Genomic DNA, 22097 nt, shown 5'->3' with positions numbered 1-22097 from the left:
TAAATACAACTGTTACACGGATGTCCCATGCACTTTTAGGAAGGGAGAGGACTGGGACTGAATGGAACTGTGAATGAGAAAGAGAAGAAAGGCTGGTTTATTTCCAGTTTGTTTGTGTTTGTTTTTTTTTTTGTTTTTTGTTTTTAACACCTGGGAAGCTAATGTATGATGCTTGCAATGAATTGTCCCAGGTATTCACAAGATTAAGGTCTTATTTAAGTACTTTTGGTAAATATTAGTTCACATATGGATCAGGGCACATCAGAACTTCATAGAAGCAGAAGTGAGGACAAGTGATCCAGGGATAGGAAGTAGGAAGGTGTGAAAGTCCTCCAGGAGTCCAGCTGGCACCAATGTTAGTGCAGTAACATGTGTGAGGTGGGTTAGAAGAGCACCTAGAGGAATCCTGATCTGCAAGTTAGGTGGAGAGGGAAACCAGAACAGAGAAATGGAGAAATAGGGCTTTGTGGGCTCCCTGCTACACCTCTACCCAATGAGATGAAAGTTTTTGTGCCCTGCAGGGCAATCATTTACACCAAAATCTGTGCCAAGGCTGTTGCATCACGTTAGTCAAGGTTTATTTCGATACAACCACTGGTGACTTCACGTGTTGCACAACAGCAGGACCACAATTCCTTCCACCTTGGGAAACTTTTGCATAGTGCCCTCCAGCCCTGCCACTGAATCCAAAGGGCTCTGTGGAAGCTGTGTCAGTGGCCATGATTTGGTATCCACAGGCTGTTGGGTGTTGAATGTTCCCACTTCACTTGTACACTTGAATTCTGTGCAACCCCTGCAGAGCAACTGGTATGGGCCTCCCGTGTGACTCAGAAAGCAGTGACAGGCGAGGCTGGATGACTCTGGTAAGCAGATGTTCCAGTGGGCAGTGAAGAATTTGGCTGGAGGATGGCTGGTGATTTTCCTGTGGAAACATCCAGAGCCGTTTGCAGAAGGGCTGGAAACTGTGAAATGGCTTGAGCAAGAATCGTAGCCCGTGGTTTGTTCACAGGCCAGTGCTTTTTACCACGTTGCTGATGGGTGTTTTTGTATTTTGTCACTGGTTGTACCTGGTGCCTGGGGTTTGCTGTCCCCGCAGCAGGGCTCTGGGTCTTGGAGGGGCAGCAGGACATGGACATCTGCAAGCATGACACATCTCACTTGTGGATGTGCTTCTTCAGCATGCAAATGCCATAGCAGGGTGGGACTTTGTCTTACAACTGAGGGTTTTTTGTTTTGTTTTGAACTGTAAATATAACACAGTTGTGTTTATGTAATGCAATTATGTGAGATGCTGTATATGGGTTTTAAATAGAATGAAGGCTTAATTTAGCCTCTTTTTTTTTTTTTTCTCCCATTGATTTTGCAGAGATAGTTTTGTTTGAAAGACTTCTCACCCTTGAGTTTACCGGATTCTGTGCTGCATGATCTCATTGCTGCTATCTCACCCTCTCTCCACCCTTCCCTCCCGTTGTTTGCTATTGTAACTGAAGATGAGACCCAAAAAGTTAAACAAACTTCTTAAAAACAGGGAACGCATCATCCTGTGTGTTTATGCAGCATTAAACACAACAAGATCTTTATCTGGAGATACTGGAGACTGGGCGCTTATTGGATATAAATGAGCAAAGTTCCCATCAACTCCATGATTTACACCAATGTAATGTTTGGCGCCAGGCTGTATAAAGACGAGCAAGAAAAAAAAAGAAAAAAAAAAAAGAAGAAAAACGTGACTTCACAGACTTGTCCTTTAAAGCATGAGAGCTTTTCTTACTATTCAACAGTTAAAAAGTAGGAAAAATTGAAAATTAAAACACATAGACTGACAATAATTACAATCCCAAGCTTTAAATTTATGAATATGTCTTTAAACCCAACTCTGTTCTTTTCCACAGGGCAGTAAAGTGGTGAGCCAAAACCTCAGTTCTGAATTTCTCTACATCTTAGAGGCCACTGCTTGGAATTTTCCTCCCCAAACAAGTTATAGCAATTAAATTAATAATGGCACAGCAATGCAGAAAGTCAGAGCACTGTCCCAACTCGGTTTAGTTTTTTGTATATGTAGCAGGTGAAGAAACTAGGGACCAGAGTAAGGTTCAAACCAGAGATACTTTGAGTGAGGAGAAGTGACAGCACAACCTTGCACCTGTCCTTGTGTACATGACCTGGCACTTGTGTCAACTTGTGCTAATGCAGAGGGTGGTGGAAGAACATCATCCCATCAACTCTGTCATCAGGTGGCTTTGTGTTTGAAGTGATGAGAAAACCTGGCTGGGGAGGCAGGAACACTTCTGGGCTTTCCTAGCTCTTAGAATCACAGAATCATAAAATCATAGAACTGCTCAGGTTGGAAAAGACCTTAAAGATCATCAAGTCCAACCTGACCATACTACTCTAACTCTAACAACCCTTCGCTAAATCATGTCCCTGAGCACCACCTCCAAGAGGCTTTTAAACACATACAGAGATGATGACTCAACCACCTCCCTGGGGAACCCAGTCCAGTGTTTAACCACCCTTTCTGTAAAGTTTTTCCTGATATCCAACCTAAATCTCCCTTGGCACAACTGGAGGCCATTTCCCCTCGTCCTGTCACTTGTCACCAATGAGAAGAGACAAACCCTGCTCTCGCTGCAATCACCTTTCAGGTATTGGAAGAGAGCAATAACATCTCTCCTCATCCTTCTTTTCCCCAGACTAAATAGCCCCAGTTCCTTCAGTCTCTCCACATAGGCCATATTCTCCAAGCCCCCCACAAACCTTGTTGCCCTTCTTTGGACCTGCTCCAGCACCTCATGTCCTTTATATACTGAGGTGCTCAAAACTGAACACAGTACTCAACAGAGACCTCACCAGTGATGAGTACAGGGGAAATCTTCCTCAGTACTGCCCTGGGTGGCTTACATGAAAACTGCTTTGTAAAAGATTGGAAAAATTCTAATTTGAAAAGGTTTAAAAGACTGACCTTATTTTAATTTACCATTCAAATTAGAATGGTAAAATGTTCATTTCCTACTTCAAATAGTTAATATTTTGCCTTTGATTTATTGACTCTTCTTTTTAACTAGAAATCAAGGTAAAGCAAGTTTGGTTTTGTGAGTTGATTTCTCTTTCTGCAAAAATAAAAACCAATATCATAATGATGCCTTTTATTATCTCAAGAATATATACTTTTTTAATATGTAGAAGGGACAGTTTCTGAGGGAAAATTGATCAGTCAGCCAAAGTTTTGGTCGTATCTTACCCATAACCCCCTACAAGCTGGAAAGGTCTTCCAATTAGCCACTTGTCCTTCACTAATATATGTATAGTACATGAAGTACAAGCACCAACTTTTATAACTATAACAATGAGGTGTATGTGAGGGGCTGTAGAAGTAGTCTTTTTCTAATATGGACCCTAGGCTTAAAATAACTTGTTCACTCTGAGGACCTATCCATTATCATACTGTTCCTTTGGGAGAGAATTGACATTGCTTCCCAGAAGCAGGGTTTTGATGCACAAAGGAAACTTGAACAATTTCCCATGCTCTGAGATTTGGAGTTCTCTTCCAGGCAGCCTAAGATTTAAACTGTTGGAGGGACTGGCATTTGTGTCATTTTCAAACCCTACTGGTGACATGCCAGATGTATGTGAACTGTATTGATTCTAAACTTGTCCATGCTGGCTTTGAAGCCCAGATTTATTTCTAAAGATGGGTGATGTTGTGTTTGAATGCCACCTAAACCATCCATTCTTTGCCATTTGTGCTGCTCCTGGTCTGTTCCATTGCTCTCTTCCAGGGCTCCCTAACTCCATGCTAATCGGGTGCTGGCCCCAGGCTTTCTATTTTAATACTGTTTGATGATAATAATCATTCCCGTAGGATGAATGGTTGAGAACAAAGACAGGAAACATCCCCCTGATTAGATAGAGACAGGAGAGATACTGGAGGAAAAAAACAAATGACAAAAATGACAAATGAGTGTCCTGTAACTGCTGCCATCCTCCTGGGGCATGTGGAAGTGCCTGGAAGGGTACATGAGAAAGACAATAACTTGGTGGTTTGGCATATCATATCTTGGAAGTCTTCAGGTTTCATCAAACAAAGGCCAGCAGACAAGATAATGCCAGGCAGCTACCAGAGCTGGGCTAGTGCTGGTTGTTAAGCAGAGCCTCCTTCATTATGCTCATACCGAAAATGTGTCCTTTGTTATTGCATTTATGCCATTCTGGATATGAGGGAAAAATGTGAAGCCCAGATGCAGATTCAGGAGCAGAGTATGAGCTACATCCACACTGAGCCTGGCTTGGAGCCTGACCCTGTTCCCCATTGACTTGTGTAGGTATAAGAGTTGTTGTGCTTCTTGGGAAACACTAAAGAAGATAAACGGGCCACACTGTTCCTTAGTACTGACCCAAATGTGTAAAATTCTGGTGTATTTTATGTGGTCCATTTGGCTTCTTTGTTTTGGGGTAAATCTACCATTATGCTGTTATGATATATGGACAGGACCCTAAAAAGTCTGTCATGTCTCTTGCTGTAAGGGCAAAATCCTGGATCAGATAGCTCTCAACATACATCCTGGCCAGGTACCAGACAAACCACTAGGATCAAAGTGGGCTTTTTTCCTTCTTCAAATACAGAAGTATTTGAAGCTCTGTAAACCAGTCAAGAGCAATCTAGAATTTTGTGGAGGGTAATAATCAACAAACAACTCTTTGACATTAGACAAATTGTTGTCAGAACAGTCTAACTTCTTAAAAAGGACAAGGTTTTCATTTTCAGTGATTGAAAACTGAGTGGGTCCAAGAAGTAAAGAAGCTGGCTTTATTTAGCCCTCACATGCTGTAGTACATTTCAGTTGTATTTTCGTTTGCTGTGCTGTTTCAGCTAATTCCATTCAGTGCTAGTAGCTACTAGCTACAGAACCACCTTGGTTTCCTTTATCACTGATGCATGTGAGGGTCTGGGTAGTGTGTGGGCATCTGTGAGGAGCCCTCAAAACTGGGGAACTTGGTCTTGAGAGGGACTCTGAGGTGCCCAGGATATTTCAGTCCTTCAAAGGAAACATAAAGGTTTAACTCCTTCATCACAATTTTGACTGTAATAGTGATTTCAAACAAAACTTGACCTGAAGATCAGTGCTTGGTATTATTGGCTTTGATATTTCTTAGTCTTACTTCCTAGAGGACACTTTTTTCAAAGGGTTATCATGGTTCTCAGTGATGTCTAGAGTTAAAGCCACTCGCATTTTCTATTGCTGTCAGGTTTTTGTTGATAGGATTTTTAGGAGAGAGCAACCTTTGTAAGTGTGGTTTTATAAAAACCGCGTCTTCCATCTGTGTTTAGTTGTAAATTACAAATGCTTTCTCAGACCTGTGCTGTGAAATGAATTAGGGACATGCTTGAAAAATAATGAGTTGATGTAAATGTGCTGCAGGACATTTTAACTTCAATTCATCCTGTACTTTTAAAATAAAGAAATATGGTGATTTAAGGTTTTTGATCTCTAAGTGTTGCAGTTTTTATTGCCACTTGTTTCCAGTTGTATGTTTTCCTGGTAATGGTTTATGGAGCTTTTGATCTGTATGTCTTCAGCTCCAGTGTCATGCGTGGTGTTGGCTTCAGCATCTGGCTCTTCTCTTCCATCACAGAAGGAGCTGGGGTCTCTTCTTTCCTGAGAATCATATTTAATTGTGCAACCTTGCTGCTTAGAAGCTCTACTGGATGGCCTCAGCACGCCAGAGGACCGCAAGGGTATGGAACCATCCACTCATCCCTCTCTAGTGTGGTATTCCAGCCTGCGATTGAGAGTACAGTGTTCTTGAACTTCCTGCTAGCCAAATCAGTTTATGCAAGACTGCAGTTCTGAAGTAGATATTTTCCCTTCTGTAACCCTTTGGAGAGGGTAGCGAATTAAGATATGGCTTCAAACCACTCATTTCAGGCAGATCCATCTTCCCCAACTTGAGAGCAGTGCAAGATCTCCTGAGAGTCTCTGATGTTCACAGACATCAGCTGAAAGATTGACCTAGAGTAAGACTCTACAAAGAGTCATCTATCTTCAGGTGGAAGGTTTTAAAGAGGTCACTAGAGATTAAAATTCTGTGATAATTTATTATTATCCTTTATTTTCAGTAGAAACTTCCAAAACTGTTCCTACATCCTTCCTATTCCCCTGGTATCTTCATGTATGCAGAACAACTCTTTCTGACTTCTAGCAAACCACGCTACTTCAGTTGCTCCTGGATGTGCCAGGCCTTCCTGTGATCCTCTCAGAACATTGTACTGCCAGCTCTTGTGTATCCCAGAAGAGCTACCACTTAAGCAAAGTGACATTCCCTTTGTAAGAAGGGAAAAGCTATAATTTGGTTTAAGTAGACACAGCTTTGGGGCTTGGATTGCTCTCTCAAGGCATGGTCTCTAATTCTGACCTCAAATAGGCTCTGTAACATGTCGTTCCAGCCTCTGTGTGTGCGCGTCGTTAACTGTTTCCATGTTTTTGACAGATGGCTTGGTGTACCTCACAGCAAAGCCAACATCCTGTTGAACAAACAATGAGGAAAGAGGAGGGAGGAAGAATGGGGTGTGGGAGAGAACACAGGATGCATTTATATTTTTATTTATACAAGTGTTGGGTTTTTTTTAAATAATATTTATGCATCAGATTGAGAATTGGGGGGAAAAATGGAATTTTAAGGCTTCATTTATGAGGCGTCTTCAAAGAGAAAATTTCTAAACCTCTCTCCAGAGACTGTGAGAATTGCAATTACTCTTTTTTGTCCTGACATCACTGAAAGTCGTGCCTTTGAATGAATGGAGTTACTGGGGTATAAGTAAGGCTCTCTGTTCATCAGGCCCAGTCAATTTGATTTTATATGAGAAGCTTTCAAGGTTTGGGCTCTGCAATGTTTTGCTTTCAAGGCTTGACTACCCATCTGAAACATCATAAGCCCTCATTAGGCTTCATCGTTTAGTGAAGCCATCATTTGGCTTGCTAAGTGACCCCCTACTCCAAGACGCCATTCATGGTCCTACATTTCTTTTGGTCAGAGCACTGGATTTGGTCTTGAAAATGGGTTTGCAGGATGAACTTGGAGAAACTGGGGTAGTCTTGTCTATCTATGGTGAAGGCAGGAATATTTGAGTGCTTTTGCAAAGTGTTTTTGACATCTAGTGGTGAAGAATGCAGTAGGTTAGGAAACACCTCCACCTATTTTCCCTATGGCCAGAGCAGGAGTTGATACTTCCCCACTTGCTCCTTTTGATCAGGGGACACTCTTGCAGGACTTCCCAGCACTGGCTGACATCTCTCTGAAACTGCTGAGATGATTGATTTAGATGAGAGCAGAGTTCAGAAGACCTCTGCTGTTTAAAGAAACCCATCTCTGCCCTGCACCTCAGTCATCTGCCTCTACCTACACATTTAACTGCTTTCTGTCTCCCATGATCCAACTCTTTTGTTTACCTCTGGGTCATTTTTTCCTTCTTGTCTTGGATGAGCTACATATAAATTACTTTTCTCTCTTCATATTCTGTTGCTGCAGCCCTCCATCCCTCAGTCTTGCCCTAGTTTGCTATAGAATTCTGGCTGCTCAAATGCTGTGCAAGCATGTGGCTGGTAGAAGCCCATTGCCCCATTTGGGACTTCTCCCAGTACAGGAGACAAAACAGATTTTGTGTCTAATAGTGTAGATCTCTGTTAGCTGCTCAACACAAAGTTTCAGGACAATGGGAAAGTGGAGCTGACAGTTTCCATGAGGGCAACCAGTTGGACACTTCTCTGTTACACACTCACTTTTTAGTAACCCATTAATTTTGAACGTATGATCCCTTCTACAGTGAGGATCACCTGAGCTAGGCCATGCAGCTGTTGCCAGAGGTGTTCTGACAACAGAATTCTGCTACTGGAATGTCAAGACATCTTTTCCACACTGTGAGCACTTTAACCCGAAGGATCATTCCTATCCTCGAGCAGGTTTTATCAATTTTTTTCTCCAATGCTGACATTTCTCCAATGCTGACAGATTGAGAATCCTGCAGTTCTGCACAGGCTTCTGCAGGGATCCCAAGCATTTCCCTGTCTCAAAATAGAGTGGCCTGTTAAACACTACCAGCTGAGTGTAACCCACGTGCTGTGGCAGCCAGTCTGTGAGGCACTGTGGTGCCAAGTCCCTGCTTGCAATACATCATTCTTCCTTCCATTGGCTTCCCAGGCGATGGGAATGTTTTTCCATCCTTCTCTGCAAGTCATGAAGTGAAGTATAAAGTGAGTTATAAAGATTTTTAAACGAGCTTTTGCCCTGGCCTGGCCTGGAAGATCTGAGGTCATTCACAGTGCATATTAGTAAATATTTGTAGGGCCATGGGAGCTTTATTCCAGAGAAGCAGCTAATAAAGCTAGCTGTCTGTGTTTGTTGTTCATGCCAAGACACATTCCAGCATCTGATTATTTTATTTCATTACTTTAATGTGGAAAGAAAGAGAGAAGCATTAATTTTTCCAGGTGGATTGGCCTGTTTTGGGGAGGTCACAGACTGAGGTAGGTGAATTTGGATTAAAACTGACCCAAGCTATGACATAAGTAAAAACCTTGGTGCAAGTAAATTTTAAGCTTTTTGTAATGAAAAAGAAAAAGAAAAAGAAGAAGGGCATGAAAGCTGAATTATTTGCTTCCACTCTGACCCATTTCTGTGAGGAAACAAAGGAAGATAAAGAGGTGGTAGAATTATAGTTACTTAAGTGACCTGAACTGGAAAGGGAATCTTAAAAAATGATGTCAAAGAACTCCCTGTAGCCATCTGCAGTACAGAAGATACCAAGGAGAATTTCTATTCTCTCAGAAATCTGCATTTTGTGAGGGAGGAAGGGATTGTTCCCAGTGGGAATAAAATGTTAAACTCATTGAGTCCTGCAGAGCAACTTAAAAACCCTAGTAACAAAATGCTTTCTCAGTGGGATTATTTGCATGATCTTCTTTATCGTGGCAAATAATATGGAAGTATAACAAATATTCTGACATTTTCATTTTAAAAGTCATCAAAACCAATGCATCTCTTCAGATCTTTGCTCTTTCAAGACAATTACTCTTCTTCAGCTCTTGTAAACCATCTGTGTTTTTAGTCTGTGGTCTTGGTCCATAGGTATGTGACCAGACTTTACTCACAGGAATGGGGCTAATGAATTTTCTGAAACTGGATATGTGAGTTTGGGCTTTCTGCATCAGAAAATGTTGAAGGTGCATGTTCTGTAAGTTTGGTTTTATTTTCCAGTTTTGTGTCATTTCTCTGGCATTTTCATCTGGCATCTCTTAATTTTTCCCAACATAGCCAGAATTGGAAGCAGGACACCTGAGGCTGGGAGTTAGTGAGTACCCTCATATCTGTCATTGATTTTTCACTACTGTAACATTGGTGATGTATCTTTTTATGTTGTCGTTCGTTTAAAAATTCTAGTGTGAGAAAAATGAAGACAAAAGGACTTTGGATTGTTAATGATTGGTTACTGGATATAAGTGGTAAATTAGAAATTATCTGTATCTGGTATATCCAACTCTATTTTCACTTAATCATCACGGTTCCAGGCACTGTAAACTTCTAGACCGTACTTGCAAATGAAGTGGCTTGTTAGATCTGATGGTGCTAATCCTTCTGCTGAAATCACATAATTTGTGACTTGCAGTGACCAATGGTGTTACATGCAGGTTAAATCTGAAACCCAGTTTTCAATGGTTTTACTCATTTCTTAACAACAGTAGTTGTTAACTACTTCACATGGCAGTTATGCTTGTGGTTAGATAGCCAGAAAGTAAAAACAAATATCTAAATTCCATGCATGTATATTTCTACCAAACAGAAAGGAGATAGCAGGCTGATGTCCAGTATTCTTAACTGGAACTACAGGACTTTTGCTTCTCATTGAATGTGGAAATTCCGGGATTATGCTGTATGCTACGAAGAATTGCCAAATTTTAAGAGGTGTTGTAAAGATAGCAGACATTAATTGTCCAGGTTTGGCAATAGACAAGAATATATAGGCCTAATTTTCATGATATTAGAGAAAATTACTACAAGCGCCAGAACAAGATTGGCATACCTGACAGTTCTCTAAATCTAAATTGTAATGCAGGATTTCTATGCAAAAGCAATCTGTGAGTAAGCTTTAATCCAAAAAAAAACTTTGAGATCCCAGATTGACTGTTGCTTAAATTTCTGCTGCACACTCATTTCTCGCTGCACTGTTTGAAACTGCGAAGGTCATATGCAATATGGGGCCAGCTCAGTAGAATGTTTTCATGAACAGGTTATGTATTTGTGTAGATCAGCTCATTTTCAAACCTGCTGTCTAAAATGTAGTTTTATGTATCTGACAAATTGGAATAGATTGACCTCATCATTTTGGTGACACGGTGCCGACATGAGTGTATAACTGGATATAGTGTATACATTGTAGAGCATCATCCCTGATCTTTGATAGGCTTCATTTATTTGATCTCTGTGTATTAGCACCTTCTTCAAAAGTGTTGCTTAGTGCAGCTCTTATCCCTCTAATCCACATTTTTGCTTCTGTTCTGCATTTGTGAAAGTTGCTTATCAAAGGCAAAAATATCAAGGATTATGTAGGTTTGAAAAGCAAATTCAAAGCAGTGCCAATACAAAAGATCTCTCAGTTTGGTTGCATAGCTTTCTTAACACTGTGAAAGTCTAATCATGGCCTTGCTCTGTCATCCCATCTTTTCTTTCTTCCTGGCTTCAGTTGTGCAGAAAATAACAATAAAGTTGTGCATTATAATGAAAAATACAATGTATACCATGTCAAGATTCATTGCATTCACTCATCATAAGAAAAACATGCATCTTGGATAGATATCAGGGCTTGGGTATTAGCAAATCCTATGAGTCTGTTTGGGGTTTTTGTTGGTATCTCCTACAAAGAACTCAGATCTGCATAACAGAATTCTGCTTGGTGTCCGAAACTGCTTCACAGCCATAGTCAGCCTGTGACAAACAGACAAAATGGATACAATAATGCAAGACAGACTAGAAAACCACTAATGACCTGCGGTGTTTTCTCTGCTGCACAGCAAAGCAGTTGATCAAGGCCCAGAAATACACATGGCTGTGCCATACATCTTGGAAGTGCTTCAAAACCTCCAGGGTTGGACGTAACTCCAGGTATTTGTAAAACTATTAGAAAGGGAGGGCGGGCAGAAGTATGTACATGCTGGAAACGTAAGGCCTCTGGTTCCCCTCAGATTGTTTCAGTGATATTTTCTTGGAGATGAAATAAATACCAAATACCAAATACCTTGGAGATGTGCAGAGAAAATTTGCAAGATACAACATTTCAAGAATATTGAATTTTTGATGTTATGTTGTTAGAAAATAAGAATAAGCTTTTTTTTTTCTTAGCTTTGAGCCACAGTATTTGCTTTCACAATGGCAACAACAGATTCTTACACCCTCCATGTTTTTCCCCACAAGTAAAAGATTCCTACTGAATGTGTTTACATTTAGTGAGACACTGACCTCTGAAGAGGAGTAGAAATTTGAACTAAGTGGTTTCTATTTCCAAAACCTGGGGAGATCTCTACGGTAACTATTTGCATAGGCAGGGAAATGGCAGAAAATACTCTTCGAATTCCTCATTCGAAATATGTGAAGTTCAGAGAATATAATATTATGTAGAAAAATTACTTTTACACCCCAGTTGGGTGCTAATGGATGATACATGCAAAGTGCTAATTTTGAAATCTGCATAGCTGCTGCAAAGAAGTTTGATGAGACCATGGCCAGGTGCTGGATGGCATTTATCCACCAGTGGAAAAACCATAACAATTGTTTCAGTGATATTTTGCTTGAAATTTGGAATGATTGCCGAACATTTTCTTATTAACACACACAAACAAGATTGTTTCCCCTTGTTTTTATTTAATTTTCACTGCTGAAATGAAGTTATATTTGGAACTTCTTCCCCCAGCCCCATATGCATCTCCAGATTTGCCTTGGGCCCAGACAGTTCCTCATGGGAAAAGCTAGATCATTACAGCATTCTAGGGATGAGGCTGAGCTCTGCAGCCTTTTTCAAGGCTTACCTTGGAGATCTGGGCTGCTCTGGTGGAAGAGCAGTCTATCTTTCTTAAAGCCAAAAAGTCTTGCTATGAGTTTTAGGTTTCCTCTGGGATCCTCAAAACCAGACTTGCCCAGCAGTGAACTATTGAGAAGCTGAAAGAATGACCTGAAATAAAGAGGCAGATTTCTGTTGGAAACCCACATGGCTTATGTCAGGATATTGCTAAGACTAGCATGTCATTAAGGAACATCTCTTTATTTGACTTGTTTGGGTTCTGCAGTTTTCTGATGCAATTTCTGAGCCAGTTGGGATCATGGTTACATGCCTTTGGTGAAGCTACAGCAGCGAGAGACATGAGAAGAAAGGCCTTTGTATCCACTCAGATCTGCCGCACTAAAGTATGTCCAGATGGACAGATGACCTCCAGAGGTCCCTTCCAGCCTAAATTATTCAGTGACTCTGGGTCTAACATTCCAGAGGGAATGTTAGGTGAAACCAGGACCATCCCATATGGGGAGGAAGACAGTTATATCTGCAACTCTTGTATCTTGACCCTATTCTCCGCCCTGGCCATCCATCACTGGGCACTGGTATTTTATTTTACCGTGATGTCAATCACCATTTCAATTAGTGTGTGGGAGGAGAGTATGTGGATGATAGCATCCAACCTTCCATTTGATTTAGGATGAATCACACTTAAGAGGGCATCTGAGGTTAAAGAACACAGGATTCTGGACACATGTATAAATCAACAGTCTTGAGGTTTTCATTATTCACCTTCTAGTGTACGGAGTGATATGACTCACTGGATCATAAAAGAGATCAAATAGCTTTGTTGCTAATAATTCTTTCCTTGACCCATTCCCTGGCACATTAGGTTTGTAAACAGAATTTTAATGGCATCCCTTGGAAGTAATAACATCACGCCTCAATAGTACCTTCGCTGGCTGTGTGCTCCTGGCTATAACTATGCTTGGGTTTAATCCTCAGCCGTTTGTGGGAACTAATGTGCTTTCATATCTTCTTAAGTTTTCAGTTATGGCCTTTTTGTGATTGATCATCTCCAGTTACTCTGCCTCTCGCCCTCCTCATCCACAGATGACATTTGAACCCTCCCAGGAGCCCACAGCTCAGCTTTCCCCAAATGATAAGCGCTCCCTGTAATTTTCTGCTGGAGATAACATGCTTGAACTTCAGAGTGTTGTTAATGTCTAATGAGCTCATGGCGCCACTTATTGTTTTATGGCTAAATCATGATTGTTCATTAACAAAAGTAGCATTAGACCACATGCCAGCTTTTGACAGAGGAAAAGGTAAAGCAAAGTGGCAGGAGGCAGGGTGGTAGAAGTATGGTATGTGTGGTAGCAATGGCAGCAAACCTCCTGCTGGCTCCTGCCCCACTTCTGTGCTGCTGCTGCTGCAAATCCTGAAGCCGACAGAGAGCATCTCTCTTTCCACAGAGCTCTGACATCAGAAACAAGAGCTAAGGCCATGTCATACTGTGACTTTAAATGTGCATAGCACTGAACAGCTCCAAAATCACTATGCCCTGATATTGTAACTGCTTTTGCCCTGCTGTACCTCAACTTTTGTAATGTGTTTTGTGTTGCTTCATCTGCCCTGTGGCTGCCTTACCACTTCTGCCCAACAGAGTGGTGCTTCACTGTACCAGTGCTGCAAGGAGGGCTCAGAAATACAGGGTTGGTGGTTCCCAGAGTAGGAAAATGTACATTCAGAAATTGGGAGTAGGGAAGAAAATTCCAGTTCATCAGGAAGGGAAACTTCTCTGACGTGGTTCCAGACCTTCTTATGATGTGAAAACTTTTGGTGATAGAGAGCCTTGTCCCATCTGTTTCACTGTCAGGGAAAAAATCGTGTGTTTGTGATAGGCGTCGGTATGATTCTTCCAGTTTTGGTGACGGGAATAAACCTTCCAATGGTTTATTCAGATACCAGAAGCAGACAGAAGAAGGGGGGAATAAAAGGTAGTATTTGATATTACTATCTGTTATTTCCATCCTTTTCAAAGAAACAGTGCTATCTGGTCTAGGGGAAGGGGGAAAAGGAGTAAAGGAAAGGTCGGGAATCATCACTGCATAGGACTGTGCTTCTTCATCACCTAGTCACATTATTGCTGAGCCTACAACAGATAGGACCTTTGTAGAAATGAAAACTGAAACAAAGTGCCAGAGAAATTATTAAAAAATGATTTTATGGTAGCTCATTTATTCTTTAGATGGCAGACACCCAAAGGTGGCACTGAACCCGAGAGCTGTGATGGTCACAAAATCGGGTATAATTGCACTAAAGCTGAGACTCTAATTACAGCCTACAGTCTCAACTATCACAGGCGTATGGACCGAAGAGCTTGAGAATAGTGCTAGAGAGGGGAAGTAACAGGAAGAATGAGTGCTGGGTAGGTGCCTGGAAGAACTGGGGTTGTGCCACCTTGTTTGAAAGACTTGTTTTCTTCATCAGTTTTCATTTTGGTCAGTTCCTGTAGTGAATGCATACCTTTTTGCGTTGAAGGAGATGTAACAGAAGACTGGTTATAAATAGCTGTTGGTTTGCCTTTTATGTATGTATATAAATATATATGTGTTTGCTTTATATATATGCATATGTATCAATGTATACATAAATATATATGTTAAGCAAACTTACATGAATAAACAATAGAAACATAATGACCTTTTTATAGCTATGACTCTACATGCAACAAAGCTGCCTGGTGTATTGCAGCTTGTAAAGCATGCGTGTTTAGCACAGGATGTGTACTCTTCATTATTTACAGTTGTTTAAATGAAGGCTTTCGTGGGGGTGCTGTCGTGCAAGGAAACACTGTGAGCCTGGGGCAAAAAGTATTAGGTATCGGGGGGCTGGATATATTAAGCAGGAGATTTAATTAAAGGACCATCATGATCTCTTCCAGCTAAGGAATATATTCAGTTAAAAACTGATTAGAGCTGAATCACCATCTGAGGTTCATGAACAAATTTTTGGTGGAGGTTGGCAGAGTTAGATACCCAATACCTTTGGGATTTGTATAGAGTGGGGGCATTTAAATCTCATTAAAGTCTCTGGAGTGCTTAGTAAGAATCTGAAGGTTGAATTTATCCTCAATCTTGTAAAATCACTGCCCTTTGCCAGGAATAGACTTGGCTCAGTGAGGGAAAAGTGCTCTCTGCTGAATACTGGAAAACAAACACTGTATTTGGGATGCACTGTGAGCTCCTGCTGTCTCCAATCTACAGGAGTAAAGCAACAAGCAGTCATTGCGGGCCTAAATGCTAAGGAGGGAGTATTGTCCTAAACCTTCTATATCTCCTGTCCTTTCTGTCCTTCCCCTCAAGGATAGGTGGGGATTGCAGGAGCATTTCTGATGTTTAGGAGCACAGAAAACTCCTGTATGAGTGCAGATGACCAACCAGTTCATGTTGACAGATGACCCCATGGGCCAAACCATGCATTTGCAGACAGCTGGATCAGTGACTCCCAGCTTTTCTCAGCCACTGATCACAAGTTCTTTCCAGAGCAATAATTGCCTCCTGTGGCCTTGCCATGAGGAAAAGCAATGCAGTGCAAAGCAGTTGGAATACACAAGTCTCCCAGGCCAGAAGTGAGCACCAGACTCCAGGAACCCATCTGGATGTAGGATTTTGGTAATGCTTCCATTCAACCATCTCGGATGAACCTCAGTTCTTCCCCACTAAGCTTATCTCTGGTCTTTCCATGTCAGTGAACACCCTGGAGCTGCTGCTAGCTCAGCCACCAGTACTTGGGTGGTGCCTGCAGTCTTCATTTCCCAACTTTTCTCCTGCTCAGTGGTGCTTCTGCATCCACAGCATGCAGCTCCTTCCTCTCAGCAGCTGGGAGAGGACCAGAAGAGCCCATTACAGTGTTATTAACCTCTTCTTTTGTATCCAGTGGAGTGAGAGCTGCTGCCGAGCCCACTTTGTCTTCAAACATTTAACAGATTGGCCCATGTCTAATTTCTGCCGCCTTGTTTACAGAAGGTAGAGCGTGGAGGGAGAGGGGGGCTGCTCTGCAAGGGAGAAGGGCATGGAGAAAAAAGATCTGCCTAACCCTCCATCAAAGAGCTGCTTTCCTACTTGTGGTTTCAAAATGCTTCCTCCTTCCTCAGCTCTCCTGTAATCACTCTCCAACATTCACCAGAGCAGTGTTTACATCCAGCACTATTACCGGCAGGGAGACAGGAGGAATTAGGGCCTCCCATGCCCCATTATCTCTCCCCCTTCTCCCCCTCCTGCAGGCAGACACACTTCTCTCCCCTTGCCCCTTTTCATCAAACGTGTCCAATTCATGAAGGAGTAAAAGCCCTTTAATGGGGTTCTGGAGATCTTAACATCCAGGTGGTTTGTTTAAAAAAATAAAGAGAGGCAGAGGAAGGGAGGGGAAGAAAAAAAAAAAAAACAACTTGGAGAAAAATACCAACAGCTCACTCTATTTGGCTGCTTTGTTCCTTTTCCACGTTGTCTTGAACGTCTTTCTCTTCCCCAGCTCCGCTTGGCAGCCGGGGTGAACTGGAGTTTGACTTGGATGGCTAGTGAGACCACACAGAGCTCACCCTGGCTGGAACTAATTTCCTACGTACAGCTGAAGAATCCCATGCGCACACACAAGCGCAGCGAGCCCTCGCGCTTCCTTTTGATTTCCTTTTTGTGCTTCCTTCCACTAGATAGATGCTTTTATCAGAAGCAGAGCACTGCGATGGCACCGCCACCGAGCGAGAGGCTGACCCAGCGTGCGGCCACAGCGCAGCACTCAGATGTAGGCGGGCGAGCAGACGTGTGAAAAATGGCCAATGTTGGGCAACAATAAATGTGCATTAAGCCTCTATTTTTTAAAGAAGGGTAAAAAAGGATAGTCATATGGTACTGGCACTTGACGGGGACTTGAGGTCTGATTCCAATTCCTTGTTTAACCGCAGATTTCCTCTAAATAATTCTCGTAATCTCTTGATTCCCCAGCTGAGGTCAGGGGCCCATTGTTCTACACCCTGTAACAACACAATGGGACACAGTTCCTGCCCCAAAGAGCTTACAGTGAAAACAATCAAAGGAGCAAAGAGAAGCCCAGGCTTGCCTGAAGTAACACCCTGGTGTTAAACTGAAGATTGGAACCAGACCTCCTGACTCTCTAGGTTTTGAATCTTCTGTGATCTGAGGATCATAACATTTTTCTGGCTCCCATCTTTAGATTCACAGTAGTGTTAAAGACCGTCAGAATAAGAAATACTGAATCTATTACCACTCTGAGTACCAAGGAGTGGGAGCTGTACTCATGAGCAACAATGCTTGTATGGGAAGGACATCCTTTGCATCATGCTGGTGGTTTGCTGGTGCTCAGAGGTGATGGAAGGCAGCGAGAGGCTGAGAAACTTAGGAAGCTGGTTAACCTTCAAGTCACTGGACTTCGTAAGAACCAGAGTAGTAGGCCAGCAACGAGCTTGATGGCTGGTAAAGAATTGTGTTGAGCTGTATTGAAGCTTTTTTCTTCAATGGGAAGGGAGATGTCATGTGGGGATATTTAAGAGAGAACATTAACTCCCACATGGAGGAGTTGTTAGCACAGTGCTGCGCCCAGAACTCGCTCCTCTCCCAGGACATGCGTGGATGGAATGAATGTGGTGGCACAAGCATGTGAGCTTGTCCCAAGTCCCCTCTGTGCTGGCACAGCAGTGCTCACTGCTGGAGCATTCACAGCGCAAAGGTCTTGGTGAAAGATGCCATTGAATGAGGTTCTGGTTGTCCTAGCAATGCTCTAAAGCTTGGATACACCCTTGAGACTGCAAGAACAAAGTAACAGCAGGCTTGGCAAACCATTCAGCAAAGAGAGGATCTCCCTGTGTGCATTGCTGGTAACCTTGCAATGTTATCAGTTGGCTTGATATCTCTGCATTTAGAATAGTAAAGAAAATGACAATTTGGTGATGCACATATGCTTTCCCTATATCGCTTTCTACCTATTTCTGTGGCACTTCTCAAGCTCTAGGTGCTGAGCATTATTAGGGGGAAAAATGTGAATGTTCATATTCTGTTTTCCTCTTCCTATTTGTCAGCTTATATGAAGTTTGCTTTGTCTACATTCAGTCACAAAATAAATGCCATTCTCCAGGCTGATCAGAGAGGTAGGCATACATCCCAAGGGACGCGTGAGAATTTCATGTAGGTTTCACTGCCTAACTTTGGGCATTACAGGAGCTTTCTTCTCCATGTCAAAGGAACCTGTGCTGAAAAGGAAGTGCATTCAGCATGCTGTTATCTCACACAGTGTCTCCGTAAGTCACCAGAGCTGCTTTGTTCTTTCTGAAGGAAAGCAGTGGTCCCATGTAGTCACTGTCCTGTTATGAGCTGGCCTTGATTTCAGGTCTCGGTGAAGAAGGGTTGTGCAGAACAGCATTATTAGGCACATAATTGCAGCTGGAGGGTTTGCTCTTCAGCAAGATGTGTTCTGAGCCACTGGATGGAACCTGAAAATTGGCTTCATCCCCCTGATGTTCTTAATTTTTAATTCTTGGTTCCGAAAAGTGTTGGGAAACGACTGTATTTCTAAATATTCCTTTCCGTGGGAAGCGCAGTTTAGACCTCAAATTCTGTGCTGGAAAAAGGAATAGGGAGTAGAAGGAAAACGATCTGAAGAGTTTTATTAAGCTTCAGTGTTCACATCTGTTAGCACGAAATGGTCCAAAAACAGGAGATAGGCATCAAAAGCTAATAAGATTTTTAAAAGTAAGGAATCTGTTTATTTGACTTCTGGATTTTGTGCATTTGGGATGTACGTGAGTCAGCCTCTCAAGTTTTTCCTTGCAATAGCAAGGAAACTTGCTTTTTATTATTTATTTATTTTCCTTTAGTGAGTGCTGAGACTCTCACATAATTGCTTGTTTCCTGGAGTTGAGGCCTTTAAGTAAATATAAAGCATTCAGAGATTTGTGTTAAAGTCACAGGTTGGCAATTCTGTTTTATTTTACTTTAGAGAAGACTTTATTAGTGTGCAAGACCTAGATGGCTTTGAAATTGCCGTGCAAAGAGTATTATTGCTGGTGTTTGTTAGTTCTACTAATTGCTGTTATAGCTGCAGTCGGGAGTTTTTTCTGACAAAAAAAATTTAGTGTAAAGAATTAGAAATATATCAGAATATTTCTTTTTGGTGATCTTGAAAAGCTTCCTCTTGCCTTAATTCTTTCCTCCATTATACTGCACATTATTTACAGTATAAAGAAAACAATATTTATAGTATAAAAATCCGAACCCTGCTTGAAATGCTGAAGTGAAATTAGTCAGTTCTGATTGAAAGAAATTATTCTGTAGAAAAAAAAATTGCAACAAAATGTCATTAGTTTTCAGCTCTCCCAGAGTCTGAGAGTTTGGGCTTTTCACGCCCATTTAAAGCCAAGCCAATTATTTGAAATGTGGATATCTAAGATTTATTTTTCCCTACAAATATCCAGCTTTTGACCAGATTTTTCTGTTATTTCATGTTCAAATTGAGATAATAATAGAAACACAGTGTTACGATTTTATTAACTTTTTTTTTTTAGTTTTTTGCTCACTGTTATTCACTCTTGGTTTTGACCCATTTCAAAAGCAATTGTTGAGGGCCAGTGGAGAGCATACCTTGATGAAACATTAATAACAGAGAGGCTTAAATTACAGAAATAGCTGTCGCTGTCACACATTAGTAGTTTTACTCTCCTTTTGGCAGATCTATGGTGGATGAAATTGTGTGTGAAAGGATGAAGGGAGAGAGACTTGGATAAGAGTGGTAGCATCTGATCCAGGGAAGTGAAGAAGACAGAACCACGAAGAGATTTATTTTATTTGCTTCTGGCAATTAGCATTAGTAGTATTGTACCTGGGGAGCTGGAACTGCCATGGATAATAATGTTATTGCTTTTGAGATGGTTCATCCAGCTCTAATACCATGAGTTTGAGTCAATAGAAGATGCGTGGACTCAGCACCTTCGAAGGTACTTTCATATGTGCTTCTAATCAAATGAAGTTTTAGGCATCCAACAAAGAGCCCAGGGCAAAAAAAAAAAAAAATTGCTTTAATGCTGTGAGGTGGAAACAGACTTGCCCTGGATGTTTCATAGCTGCATTGCTCAATATGTCTGTGCTTTGGTTGGGCTGTCTGAACAGATCATACATTATTGGTGAGACATAGGCTTGTCTGTTATTTCTTCTCTCCCTCCTAATCTTCCTCACTGAACCTGTGGCTGGGATAGGGTCCTGTGCTCCAGCTAGTTGTGACCAGCCCCTATGTTTGCTTTTGTGTTACATTGCCCTGGTGTTACTTGTGGACTGAAAAGCCATTAGCCCTCAGGGCAGCTGCCCATTGCCCACCCCATGGCTGCTTTGCAGGGATTGGTGGGAGGGACCCCGCTGCTGCTGTTGCTTCAGATCCCAGCTCAGGTCTAAAATTCAAGCTCCATCAGCTCATTGGACCCTTGCAAAGGGATGTTGCAGTCTGTTCTGAGAGAGGCCTATGGAGGACTCTAAGGTCTTAATTCACAAAGCATCTTCTTGCAGGGCCTAAATGCAAACCAAGATGCTTATCCTACATTTGTCCTGAATATCCATCACAGTAGGGCTGCCTTTGTATTTGCACCAGGATTTTTTGTGTTTGTGAGCACAGGGCAGCTGGGACATGGTAGCTCACACCCTGGGCTGTGTTGATTCCTCTGCTTGGCTATGTAATCCTCTTCTTTCTTTAATAGAAGATGGATAACTTCCTTCCGGTCTTGGAATTAATTCTGTTCAGTCACTACCAGCAAGATGCCCAGCTTTGAAGTAACGCAAATGACATAAGAATGGACCTGAAAGGTAGAAATTCTCTAATGAGTAGCATTTCCCCATTTGGGCTTCTGTGATCTGGCTGACCCCTCTTGCAGCTGAAGTAAACTCCCACCAACCCTGCTGTGCTTGCAGGGCACCACTCATGCTCGTTTCAATGCTTTACCACTTGTGCTCAGTCCTGGTGACAGCTCTGCAGGGATGATAGCAAGGCTGGTGTTTCTTGCCACTTTCTGATGAGACGGGGACACCCACCCTTGAGGCCAGCCAAGGGGACAGAGGGCAGCAGCGGCCAGAGCTGCAGCACATGCTGGAGGGGAAACCAAGAACAACAAAGGATTTCCCATCTCCTTGGTCCTCCCTTGCAGCTCCAAATCATGTCTCTCCAAAACCCTACTGAGGCAAAGCAAAGCCCAAAGGTGCCTCCATGCTCTGAGCCAAAATGCAAGTGTGGGGGCTGTGGCGGACAGTGAGCTCAGGATGCAGGGCTGAGAACATCCTGGGGATGCAGATTTCCCTGGCTGCTGCACCATCAGATGGCACAGGCTGTGTCATCCCTGCACTGGGAGATAACTTCATGGGAGTGTTGAGCAACATCCTCAAGCCCAAAGGGTTATAAAATCCTTTTGGTCTGTGCTCTGCTATTTGAGTTTGGAAAAGAGGAACGGGCTTGTAGTCTCTTTGCTGTTACCTCCTTAGGAAGGTTGGGGCAGCTGGGAGCCAAGGAGTCACGCGCCCCATTCTGTCGCAACATCCCAACATCAACACCCTCTGATCTATGGTATCTTGAGAGTTTGCAGCTCTCGTGTGGAGATGGAGTATGAATAAGGGCCCCCCAGTGTATTGGGAATCGGGCCTGTGGGTCTCCCGTGTCAAGTGAGTCATAATGTATTAGATCCGAGGACTTCCCCCACGGGTGTTTAGTCTCAACAAACCCAGCTAATTCAGATTTAACTTAGCTCTTAATATGCTACATTGCTGAGTCTTCTAATTAATGCCACATGTTGCAGTCAGCTGTCATACTGAATAAATGTTTACAAAGCTATTAATGTACTGTATTTGTAAACCAGACCAGCTCCTCTTTGGAAATCATGTGGTATGTGTTTTCCCCTCAAAGATGAAAAAAGTTTTTAGCAATAATGAATACTTTATTTTTGCAGTCACAGCCACTTCCCAAGAACTCATTGCTAACTTTCTTGGGCTGTAGCCATTCTGCAGGGGAAGTG

The 22097-nt window shown here is 42.2% G+C and overlaps 1 long non-coding RNA gene across 1 annotated transcript; it reads left to right on the top strand.

Annotated features, from left to right (window-relative positions):
- Nucleotides 1–570: 570 nt before the first annotated feature.
- LOC128084069 (uncharacterized) lies at nt 571–3137 on the top strand. The gene is made up of 2 exons (XR_008208323.1): nt 571–863; nt 1367–3137. It is a non-coding gene; the product is annotated as an uncharacterized LOC128084069 (long non-coding RNA).
- Nucleotides 3138–22097: the final 18960 nt, after the last annotated feature.

Source organism: Tympanuchus pallidicinctus, unplaced genomic scaffold (genome assembly GCF_026119805.1).
Source record: "Tympanuchus pallidicinctus isolate F22 unplaced genomic scaffold, pur_lepc_1.0 scaffold25, whole genome shotgun sequence".
Classification (NCBI taxonomy): Eukaryota; Metazoa; Chordata; class Aves; order Galliformes; family Phasianidae; genus Tympanuchus; species Tympanuchus pallidicinctus.
This window is presented reverse-complemented; position numbering and strand designations above follow the sequence as displayed.